The sequence below is a fragment of the Pinus tabuliformis genome, chromosome X, assembly GCF_031772625.1.
Source record: "Pinus tabuliformis cultivar Carrire ecotype Pingquan chromosome X, CPIR1, whole genome shotgun sequence".
NCBI lineage: Eukaryota > Viridiplantae > Streptophyta > Pinopsida > Pinales > Pinaceae > Pinus > Pinus tabuliformis.
Window position 1 is genome coordinate 1,448,119,495 of NC_142308.1, and position 12,730 is coordinate 1,448,132,224.

Here is a 12,730-nt window from a genome sequence, read left to right on the forward strand (position 1 = left end):
TCAAATTCCAAAATGTTGGCGATCCATTTTCCTCTTCTGCCCTCTGAGTTTTCTTGAGTGAGTATGTCTTTCACAATGGGACTTGGCACATAAGCTATAACATGGGAATAAAGGATGTAAATCCTGAAGTCTTTAATGGCCTTGACCAAAGCATAAGCTTGTTTTTCCATGATCTGATATTTCATAGGTGCATCTCTAAGAGCTCTACTAAAGAAAGCAATGGGTTTCTCATTTCCTTGGTCATCTTTCTGTAATATAACAGCAGCAATGGTATGCTGGGAGGCACAAGAAAAAATGATAAATTCTCTATCAAATTGGGGATTTGTTAAGACTGGGGTTTGGCTAAGGGCCAATTTTATACCTTCAAAGGCTTGATTTGCTTCTACTGTCCATTTCACTTTTGAATCCTTCTTCAACATGTTGTTTAGTAATCTAATCAATTCTGCTAAGTTTGGGATAAACCTTCTTAAGAAATTGATCTTCCCTAAGAAAGCTTGCAATTCTTTGATGTTTCTTGGGTGGGGCATTTGTAAGATAGCTTGTATCCTGTCTGGGTCAATTCTTATGCCATCCTTTGAAATGATATGCCCTAAGAGCTTACCTTCTTCCAAACCAAATAGAGACTTCTTGGGATTCAAGGAAATTCCATATTTCCTACATGTTAAGAAGATCTGCTTTAAATGCTTCAAGTGTTCTTGGTCAGATTTTGAGAAAGGTGTGAGGTCATCCAAATAAATGACAAGAAAGTCATGAATCTCTTTGGAAAAAGCAATATCCATTGCTCTTTGAAATGTTGCCCCTGCATTTTTCTATCCAAAAGGCATTTTTACATATTTGAAAGTTCCCCATGGCGTTGTGAATGCAGTTTTGTCCTGATCATCAGGGTGCACTAGGATTTGATTAAAGCCTAAGAATCCATCAAGTAATGAGATCCTTGAGGCCCCTACCACTCTTTGGAGAATGTGGTCCATCTTAGGTAAGGGATAGTTGTCTTTGAGGGACACTTGGTTTAGATTTCTAAGATCAACACAAAGTCTTATCTCACCAGTTTTCTTTCTTGTAGGTACCAAATTAGAAATCCAATCAGAAAACCTGATGGGTGCTATGATGCCAGCTTTAAACATTTTTTGCAATTCTTTTTCGATTGAAGGGAGAAGCATGGGATTGATCCTTCTCAATTTCTGCTTAAATGGCTTCTGATTAGGCTTGAGAGGGATAGTATGCTGGATAACCGAGGTGTCATAGGATTTTAAATCCTCATAACCCCATGCAAAGACATCTTGAAACTCTTTGAAGAGGTCAATGTATTTAGGTTTTTGAACAGGAGGTAAGGATGCAGACAATTTTATTATTTTGGGCTTCTCAATAGTTCCAATGTTGCATTCCTCAATGGCAACATTAAGGGGCTACATTTTTGGTTTTCTAGGGATATCATTTGAGTCAGAGATGTCCTCTAATGGAGTTAGGCCTGTTGGAAGAAAATTGTCTTTCAGCTCTATGATATCAGCCTCTGTAGCAGCTATTTCTTCATAACTGGTTTGTTGAATTTCTTGTATGTTGTTTTTGTTAAAAATTGTTGGATGTAGCATTTGGTGAACTGTCTTGGGTGATATTGGCTTGTTGTTCTGTTCACTCTGTATTTGTGATTGACTTGCTCCCTCAGTGTCGATGTTTAATCCTGCAAATTCTTGTTGCAAGGTCAAGAAATTATTTATTTGTGTATCATCTTCAAATACTTGCCAATCTTTAACATTGTTTGGGACAGAAGGTCTGTGTTTTACCTCAGCTGTAAAACAATGCTTAGGTTCAAAGGGTAGCTTGCAAGTACTTGCAAATGTGGCTAAACTATGAGCATGAAGATTGTGGGTCCTAGAAATTTTGGCGATTTGAAATTCAGTGAAGGAGTTTAGTATTTCAGCAACAGCAGACCTATAAGATCTCAACCTTTTGTCATTAGTAACAAAATTTCCCTTCACTTGTTGGATAATTAAGTCTGAATCTCCCATGATTGAAACCTTTGTGGCTTGTGAGGATTTTACTAGTTTGAGGCCTAGTAAAAGAGCTTCATATTCTGCCATGTTATTAGTGCATCTTAAATTTAGCCTATAGGCTCGGCCTTCTGCATGATTGTTCTGCTTGTTATGTATCCAAACTCCAGCTCTTGCCCCTAATTTGTTGACTGACCCATCAAATTCAAGGAACCATAGGATCTCTTGTTCTAGGGGAGACTTAATAACTTCTCTGTGATCTGGGATTGTGAGTTGAGGTTCTGGTTTTTCATTTAGTTTGTCTTTTAGGACAGTCTCATCACTTGATTGGATCAGCTTTATTTCTAGAGCAGCAGCTTGTTCATTAATGTCTTGATCTTGTTTGAGTGTCTTGGTTTCATCATGATTTGTAAGACCTGAGTTATCATTGAAGAGAATATATGAATCTATATCAGAATGGACCGCATATATGGGGAAATTTTGAGGTTTTTCTTCACTGCTGACCATGTATTTCATGAGTGTTTCTCTGTATAGTCTCTTTGATTGCCCAAAGACAGAGATAGTGGCATATGACATATCTAACTGCAGGGAACCTTGAAGTTTAGCCCCCGATGATCTAGATAACAACATTCCATACTTGGGTGGGATATCAACAACTACAACATCCATCAGGATTGTCTTATTGGGGTATTGGACAAGTGACACACAAAGATCTTTTATCAGACCTAAACACTTAACTTGGCTGGAGTCAAAGGAGAATAAGTCCTTATAGGGTCTTGTAATATCCAGATTCAATCTTTCCATGACTGATTTGGGCATCGGGTTGTGAGAAGCACTAGAGTCAAACATTGCATTGTGTAATATCTTATCATGGACATGCAGGCTGACATAAAAAGGTAAAATTCCTGGAACTGCTGTCTTTCCATCAACCTCTGGGCCGAAAAGTAGTTCTGGGGTATCATCCAACACATTAACATCATCTTTATTGTGATTGAGTTGAAGGGATTTTCTGATTTGTTGTTTGTATATGTTGTGTTTGGCCAATTCTGAAAGAGGAATGGCTATCTTCAATTTTCCAATTTCAGCTTCTAAGTCAAAAGGTTTATCAGGTTGGGTCTTGGTATTTTGGTTAATAGCCCTTTCCTTTTCAATGGAATCCCTGATGCCCTCCTCTTGATTCTCTTTTTGATCTTGAGGCTTATCCCTTTTACTTGTCTTTTGAGAAATGTTGTTTGGGTTGTGTTGGAAGGGTGTTGTATCTACTGGTTGCTGTTTTGAGGGGGATGTTTCAGTTATTTCCTTAACTGTTACCTCATCTTTAATTGGACCAGTCTTGTCAATTGGTTCTGTGACAATAGCTTTCTTAGGCTGTGGAGTGTCCTTTGTCTTGTCAGGTTGTGTCCCATTTATTGTTCTACTCCTCAATCTGTATTGTTTATGAACTTCAAAGACTGCTGTATCATATCCTTGTTTGAAATCGAATGACTCACCTGATTTGGTTTGGAATTGCTTGATGTTATCATCCTTATCTTCTTGTGTTAAAAAGACTTGATTTTCACCATCCAAACCCATTAGATTGATGTGAGGGTCTTCATTGGGTTCACTTGATGTGGAAGCCTCAGCATAATTCTCTTGGAAAGGGGGTCTGACATGCTAGTCAGGATCAGTCCTTCTAACATTGGGATTTTGAGTCTTTCTAAAGTTTTGGTTTCTCACGTTGCTTGTTGGCCCTTCCCGTGATGACTTTATTTCTATAGTTTCCACTCTATCCCCAAATCTATCCATGCCTTTGATAATTGCATCTAAATTCTACTCAAATGTTGAGGGTTCTTCTTTCAGGTCTTGCCCTATTTCTTTTGGCAATGAGATTTGCCTCTACACTCACTGCTATGTCTTGCATGTCTGCCAAAGTAGCAGGGGATATTTCTCTCAACTAATATGCCATATCAGCATCAAATCCATCAGGGAACTTAATTAATGCTAGATCAGGTGGTGGTCTGAGGTTTTGAGGAATGGCACTATAGACAACATTGAATCTAGTGCAATAGTCCGAAACAGTTTCTTGTGGACCCCTTTTTATGGTGTCATATTCAGATAGAATGTGCAGAGGGTCCTTTTTCTTCTCCCATCTGTTTAGGAAGGATTGATAAAGGGCACCTGAATTAGCTATAGAATTTGCAGCCAGTGCTCTGAACCAAGTTCTTACTTCACCTGTGAGACTTTGCACAAAGATTTTCATCCTTACATCATCATCATCTATCTCATAGTTTTCAAAGTAGTCTTAGTATGTTGTAAGGCAGTGTATGTACTGGTTCCATAAAAATAAGTTATTTTACCCTAGTAATCTTGAGACATGGCCCCGGGATTGTTAGGCAGCTGGAGGGGTGCATAACGATTTGCCATATTTGGTGGGATAAGTGGGACAACTGGAACAACAGGAACAACAATGGCAGTTTGTGTGTTAGGTGTTGCCAATATATTTTGTGAAGTGGATGATGAAGAGGGGGAGGAATGAGTGGTATGGAGGTGAATAGTAGGTTTAGCAGGGGTGGGGATAAAACTATGCTGAACTACCTCAGGACTAGATTCAGGAGACTGCTCCCATTCCTCTTGGATTTTATGAGTTTTATGGATCAAATTAGGGTTATTGAAAACAGGAGGAGGATTTGGGTCAGGATTTGACCTAGTGTGCCTTGTTTTCCTTTTAGGAGCCAGCTTCTGAACTTCTTTTTGGTATTTTCAGGATATTTTTTGGAACTGTTTCAAGGGACTGCTCAGGTTTTTAAAACCACTGTCTATGGACAGAAAACAGTTGAAAAATATGCTCTCCCCAACGGAGTCGCCAATTATGTTAACACCCAGGTTGTTCCCTTTGACTCCCAAGAGAATACGGCCGGGGTAACCACTAACCAATCTTTGGATTACAGCTTCTAGCCAAACTGTAATCAGAGAGGGCTCTGTCTTTAAGGTTTGTCTCTGTTTTGTGAAGATTTTAGGCTAGTTATGAATTCAGGGTTTGGTTTTGTGTTTTGGTTGAGGGATGTCTTCTGTACCTAAGGTGGAAATCTTTAGATAATTCTAGTCCATTGGGCAATGGAGTCCGTGGCTACGGGTTGTCTGAGGGATTGAGTTGAGTTGCTGAAACTGCAAGGCCATTTAAATACATCATGAAACAAAATTGAAATTGTGATTATGAGGTGTGTTTAACCAGTGAAAATCAATTAAGAATTCTCCACTAAGCTGGGGGTGTAAGAAAGAGATATATTGCACAGGGGCAAACTTGAATTCCTGAAACAACAATCACTGTGAAAGATATAGTTTGGAGGTGCAGCAGTTAAGAATTACACCTTATGACTATAACTGAAGAAAGACATTTATAACAGCATAGATTGAGTTCAGGGTACTCTGTGAATAAATCCTGGAACTATTCTTTTTCTCTGCCATTAACTATGAAACACAGAAACATGAATGAGCTATGAAAGGATAATAAAAAAAAACACATAACGAAGAGTTTTTAAGGAAAACTTATTGTGCCATGAAGTACGCAGGAATCCTGTAACATTCAGCAAAACACCACAATGACTCAGATAACGCAGAGCTTTGGAAATTCCATCAGCCTTTGTATTAATACTCTGAAAATTTTCAGCATAAGAAACTCTAGAAGAGAAATCAACAACCACCACTCCAAGCTTACGCGAGGGGGGAATATATACAAACGGTGATACAAAATATCTGAAGCGTTGAGTCATCTGAGAAATAAATATGTTCACCAACTTGTACAGAACAATAGATAAGAAGTTATTACAGCTTTGAATACAACATAAATGCTCTTCAATTCTGTCAGAAGACTTTTTGACCTTTGGAGGCCACTGAGTCGGTTGAATGTTCTGTTATAAATGCTGGATGACGTGTCTTTGTGGCTCTGTCCTCCTGTATCTTTTCGGCCCTGTCACCTGTGACTGTCAGTGCTGCTTTAGTGGCTAAATAGTTTTGCTGAGTTGGCTCAGCCCATTCTTCTCCATGCATGCTGATTTTATCAAAATTTTCCTGTGCATGATAACTTATATATTTAAATGAAAAAACTTGAATACAGGCTCTGGTTTACAATATTAACTGTATCATTTTGGTCCAGACCTCCTGTGTGGGCAATTGATGTCTCAGGATTGCCTCTAGAGTCTCATCTGCCTCTGTGTATTTGTAGAAATTTGGAGGCACTTCAAACAAATGTTTGATCTCATTCATGATGAAAAATAGGTTCTCAACCCTGTTGTAGAGACTCTGCCCTGATGCTGGCCCTGATTCTTCTGAAGTGCTGGGTCTTTTTGTAATCTGATTTGTAGCAAATGTGTTGACCCTTTTGGCATAATTTTCATGGGAAAGTAGTCTTCCTGCGCTGTTCAGTAAGCTAGGAAGACCTCTGTTCTGCAATGCCACAAATTTGTCCATGAACATATTAACCTCTGTCTGCATATCCTGGATTCTTCTTTCTAGTGTTTGCACCAGGCTTCTTAGTGTTAGGACTCTTTTTATTAGCAAAATGGTCTCAGTCCTATTGGAAATTCCCATTGTTGCCAGCTGAGCACTTGTTCTGTTATTAAGCACATTAATCATTCTGTTGGCAACCTCAGGCATATTGCCTAGAGATGCCCTTGCTCTTTGGATTTCTCTATGTGCTTTCCCTATGAGCTCTATTTGCTCATGAATGGTCTCAATGTATTGCCATTGATCAGTTATGGATTGGCCAATGTTGGCCCATAGGACTGTCTTGAGTTCAACCACTACTTTATCAAGTGTGAGCTCCTTCTCCAGCTCCTTTATCTTCTCTTTGAGAGCCTTTATCTCTCTTCCTTTCTCAGCAACACTTTGTTTTGATTTATCATATCCTTCCTTCAACTTGACCAAATTTTCCCTGGCGTCATTTAATTCTGCCATTTGGGCTTCCAGGGCTTGGATTTCACTCCTTAGCTTCTGCATGTCCAGGCTTGGAGCCTGCTCTGTTGTTGGCGCTGGTACTGATGTAGATGGTGCTGTTTGTTCTGTATTTTCAGGGGGAGGAGCAGTAGTTTGAGGAGGTTCCTCAAGGTTAATTATCTCTGGAAGAGGCTGAGATGTTTGTCCTGCTTCTTTTTGTTGCAATGCTGCCTGCAGTGCAGCCTGTGCAGCCTCTGATTCTCCCAATTTCTCATGTGTCTGGATCAGCTGTTTGTATAATGACACCAGCATAGCTGCTGCATCTTGGTCATGTCTCAGCTGGGCATCTTCTCCAGTTTATGGGTGATTGGTTGCTGGGACTTTTACCATTTTCCTTAGTGCTGCCATATCTGCATCTCTTAACTTCAATAATGCTTGTACAGCCTTCATGTCCTTGGGATCATGCCCAAGTTCTATGATTATCTCCTCTAAGGCTTTGATTCTGTTGTCCTTTGCTTGAGAGGATGCTTTCTCCAACTCAAGTTGGGCAGCTGTATTATTTAGGCTATTTTCTAGCCTGTAGTTCACCAATGTCTTATCCGCCAAGGAGGCATACACCATCTCACCCGTTTGCTTATGTAATTCGATTTGATCCATTGGGTGGATGTCCTTGGAAAGGACCTCAAGGTTGGTCCTTATGTAATCTGCAGCTGACTGCGGCTGCAACACTGCTGGCGTAAAATGGCTCATGATCATTTTTCCCTCCTGGACATCATATGTAGACATTAGTCTTTGCTGGTTAGTGGGAGGCATTTTCAACAAATGATTATATAGTTGTATTCTTATGGGCTCATTCCTCTTCTTTATATCAATGAATTGTTGCTTGATGCCCAGTTCACCTCCTCTTTGCTGGCTTGAGGAGCTGACTTCTCCTCCGATCATCCTCTCTTGTTCCTGCTGGAAGGAACTTGCAGATGCCTCCATACTAGGTGGGCCCATGCCCAAAGATTGCCCTATAGGCATTTCTTCCTCTGAGAGGGGATTCATTCTGTGTCTTTTCTCCCCTTGAGTTGTTGATGTTGTGAGGGGATTCTCTTTGTCCCTCTTTCTACTTATGTCTTCTTTTTGTGGGGTTTGGAGGATTGAGGCCTCCACTGTTGTCTCCTGCCTAGGGGGCAGAGTGTCCTGAGCTTGCTGCCCGGTGGATTTTGGGGCCTGTGATGTTTTCTCTTGTTGCACTGGTTGTTCCTTTTCTTGCTGCCCCCCTTGTTGCTGTTGTACCTGGGGCTGTTGCTGCACTTCCTGCTGCTGTACCTGTTCATGAGGTGGCTTCTCTGGCTCCATCTCTTTCTCTTTGCCTTTGCTAGAGGTTTGATCAGTAGCTTTGGCTGCTTCCTGATGTGCTGTGGAGGATGAGGCAGTTGCTCCCACATGAGTGCCTGGAAGAGCAAATACCTGTGCACAAAGCTCTAAGTCAGCCATCTTTTGGAGATTTTTAACTGCTTTTTGATTTAATTCTTCTTGTGTGACAGCTTCCTCTAAGGTGTCTCTCCTTCACTTTATTTGATTTGCATATTTTTCTATATGAGGCAACCTTACGTGGTCATAACTAGCCAGCCTATACTTGACCCTTCTTAAACTTATGAAGTGATTGGGGTCATAAGGTTTCCAAAGGTAACTGGTCTGTAGGCCAAGGGATTCTAGCATTCTTTCTGCTTCTTGCCAACCTTCCTCCCTTTTGTTGTAAATGAAGTGGCCTAATTGGTTTCTTACTTTGAGCTGTGCTTTCTTGCCTTTGCTGAAAAATGTAGCACATCAGCATTCCCAAACTGCCTGAAGTATTGAAGGGCAAACAATCTCATGGGCACATATTTGGGCAATCTGTATGGGGGCAACTCACACCCATATATTCTGATGACTGTGTGGTTTTGGTAATAGTACCAATCCCCAATGCTGTATGCTTTAGATAATTGAAGGAATCTATGCATCTCATCAGTTAGTCTTGGAGGAGGTGAGCTCATAAGCAAAGACATGGCTTGGTGGATGAAGAGGTCTATAAACTCACAATAAGTGTATGGAGAACGAGATCTGCAGTGGAAGGCAGAGGACCAATAAACCACTGACCTTGGATTTCCTTGTGCATCCACTCTCTTCACAGCAAAGTGAAATTTCTCATGTTGATAATACAAAATTAAGTGGTAGATGTAGGAGGTGTATCTGAACACCCTTTCTCTTGCCAAGTTCATTAATTGCTAGTGTATTTTGTCAGATATGTAGGTGGCATAGTCATAGCAGATTGGAGACTTGCCCGGGGAAAACATGAGCATCATCACCAACACAGTTTCATCAACAAACTCAATTGAATTATAGCCGAGAATGGGACTGATCATGTCTACAAGGTCCCTGCCCAATTGGTTGAGGTAAACATGAGAAATGGGAGGGTACTTCACGGTGTCAGAGTCAATGTACAATTGATTTAGTTTGGTGACCTGAGCATCTGTCAATTTAGCTCCTTACTTTATCAGATCAATCAGTGATAAAGGAACTAATTTCTTCTCAGTTTTGAAGTGCAGCATCTCTCTGATGGCTTCAGGGGTGACATAGAAAACAACTGAGCCTGAAGGGTCAATCACAGCCCTCTGAGTGGCGTCGTAGCAGTCAGCACATAGGTGGATTAGGTCAGGAAACTGGTTGACCTGAGGGAGCTTGAAGATAGGGAGGAAAGAATCCCAAATGCCCAATACATCTGTTCCAGTCTCATGTTTAATCTTCAATTCGTTTAACAAGTGGATGTGGTACTTGCTGTGCATTAGCATTTCTTCTGATATTTGATAATCCAGGTCTGCTAATGGTTGCCATTCCAATTCTATCTCAGGGGCATTTAATGGAGCAATATTCGAGGCTACAGGAGCTACTGGTGCATCCATGGTTACTTTAGGATTATGTTGGTATGAACTGGTGTTACTGTGCAGAGCAACACAAAGGAGTATTTCTTGGAAAGAGAGGTGATTTACTGAGGAATAGAGGATAAAATGGCAATGGCAGCAATTGAAACACTGCACAAAGCACTGATAGGGCAAATGCTTGGCCTTAAAAACTCTCTTTATGGTGAATTGGTGCAGCTTGGGTTCTCAGTTCACGAATGCGCGAACTAACTGTATGTTTTGTGAAAACTCGGGTAAACAAGGCTCTGCAGGCGAATTTCGACTTTACAACTGAAAATGGAGGCTAGCCACAGGGGATTTAGCGGTAAACACAGTGTTTTCTTACTCTTTAAGCTATTGTTGGAGAATGCAGGATAAAACCAGGCGCAGAGGGAATGACTGGGATAAATACCTGGTAAACTGTCGGCAATAGTCACAAATGCAGGTGGATTTGGCACACCAACGGTCCTCGGGTCAAATTCAGCAGGTTGACGCTTGTTTGGTCGTAAAATACATGCAGAGGTGCCAAGTCGTTTTTTGCAAAAGTAATGAAAAACACGATTTTTCGGCCAAAATATGGATTTTTGGGTTATTTGGCGCTTTTTTTGGATGACGTCAGCATGACGTCATCAGGTGGGGTCAAGGTCGGATGACGTCAGCATGATGTCATCGAGTGACGTGGTAGCTTGAGAGTGGTCCACAGGGATGGTGAGGTGGCGGGCAGGTCAGAGCAGTGGAAGACGGGGGCGCTGACGCAACGGTGATGTAGCAGTGACGCGGTAATGACGTGGTAGTGACGTTGGCAAGGCGGGTTCACAGAAACTGGAAACGGTAAGCGCTATAATATCGCACCGCTCTCTATACGGAAGTGGAATTGTCAGAGGGCGCTCCGATACGATTTGGGGGTGACGCGTGGCAGAGGCCTGACGTCACCCTCTGACAGATTTCGGAAGGTAACATACGGACGTCGGGCCCGGTCCGAAATGCATGAGAGCCGTCGGATGAAAAGGGCCAGATCCGACAGTCGACGGATCGGTAAGGTGCCAGGTTGATACGGACGTGGGCGGGGATTTAAAATAATATATTTGTTTGAAAAGCACGCCTAGCGGGACTGTGGACTTTGGCGAATTTGTATGACTTTTCAATGCATTTTATCAAAACGCACATTGCGCCAATACTTTGGGTAAAATGGGAAAAGTGGGTTTTTATGTATATTTTGCATATGAAGCGGGTTAGGGGTGAAAATGGGGTTTTTTACAAGGTTCTTTAGCAAATGAAGGGGTTAATGGTTTAGATAACTTCTGAAGGGGGAAGAGGGGTAGGGTTTGGGTTTTTAAACTGACCAGATGTCAATTTAATCCCTGACTGTGAACATATGGCTATAATGCGAGGGGGGAAGGGATATTTATAGAATGCTTGGGGTTTATACACCATAGTGTTTATAATAATAGGGAAAGGGTAACATAGGGGATTTAGATAATAAGAAGTTAGGGGTTAATATGAATGGAAGAGGTGAATGAGGAGTGATATCACTAAGTTTATATAAAAACAACTTAGCTTAGGGAGTAGATCAAAATGAAAAGAATTTTAGACAAGAAATGTGGCTTTTAAAGGAATAAGAAGCAACATAAAACCTTAAATTCTTTCATGAACACAACTGATGAAGGGATGTTAGTAATGAATGTGAAAGGGGAGGAAAGGGAGTTAGTCATGCTCCTTTGCTTTGCTGCAACATGATGGAGAAGAGGAGCTTCTCTATCCACTGATGTTCCTTTATGCTAGACCAGCAAAATTCAGTTGAAATGAATGACATTTCTGCAACCCCATCTACCTACCCATCTACTTGCCTAGCATTTTTTGTTTCTTCATGGAGGGTGCACTTAGACTTGCAGACCCTTATGTGCCTTTTCTTTTCTTTTGGCTTTTTCTTTTGATTCTCTACCTCAGGCTACCCTTATTGCTTCCAAAGTCCCAGATTAAGTAGTTGGGAACCTTACTTCTCTACCTAGCTACTGGTCTGCCAAGATTAAACAGTTTGGACAGACTTCTTTCTCTATTCTACAACAAAAAATTGAAACATGGCATGATCCAGATTAGGCTGTTGGACCATCCATCAAAATTGAGACAACATCAAGCTATATACACATGTTGTCTTTCCTTGAAAATATGGGATCTTTGCATCACCAAAGCAGAGCATATTTGGAACTTTCTTTGGCAATCATGAAATATGAAACCTATTGGAATATGTAGCTAACAGCATCGCTAATGCTGCATTTAAGGAACACACTGTCGAAAAAAAGGTTAACGACTCAAGCATAGGCCTTGGAGATCACAATGAGGCTACATGAGACCTTAATACAAGATCCTAACCTAGGAGTTCAGTAGATCAACACGTAGTTGAAAAACTTATGCCTTGAGATGCAGAGTTTGAAATAGGACAGGATAGCTCGCCCGGAAGTGCGCGAAGAGGTATTGTGTGTTAACTGTAAGGGTCAGGGTCATGACAAGGACCACTATCCAGTCTTCATGAATTACCTCGTGGGAGGATGACCAATGACGTTAAGACCAGAGGCACGGTTCCTTCTTTGTTGTGTGTGATTTGTCAAATAGGAGGAAAGCATGCTACGAACAACTTTCATTTGTTGCAGAAGTACATGTAGAATTCGCAAGAGTTGTTCCGTAATTTTTGTAGATTGGTTGGACACGATGACCGCACTTGTAGAAGCTATGAGCTGATGATGGATAGGACTCCCACCTACAGAGTTTAGGCCAAAAGGGGCCCCTTGACCAGAATGCAGGAGTGGCGCGAACCAGATTTTAGGGCCATGGACGAGGTCGAGGTGGGGGTGGACCTGGAAGAGGTCGCAGACAGTTGATATGTTACAAGTGTGGGGGGCTAGGACATTA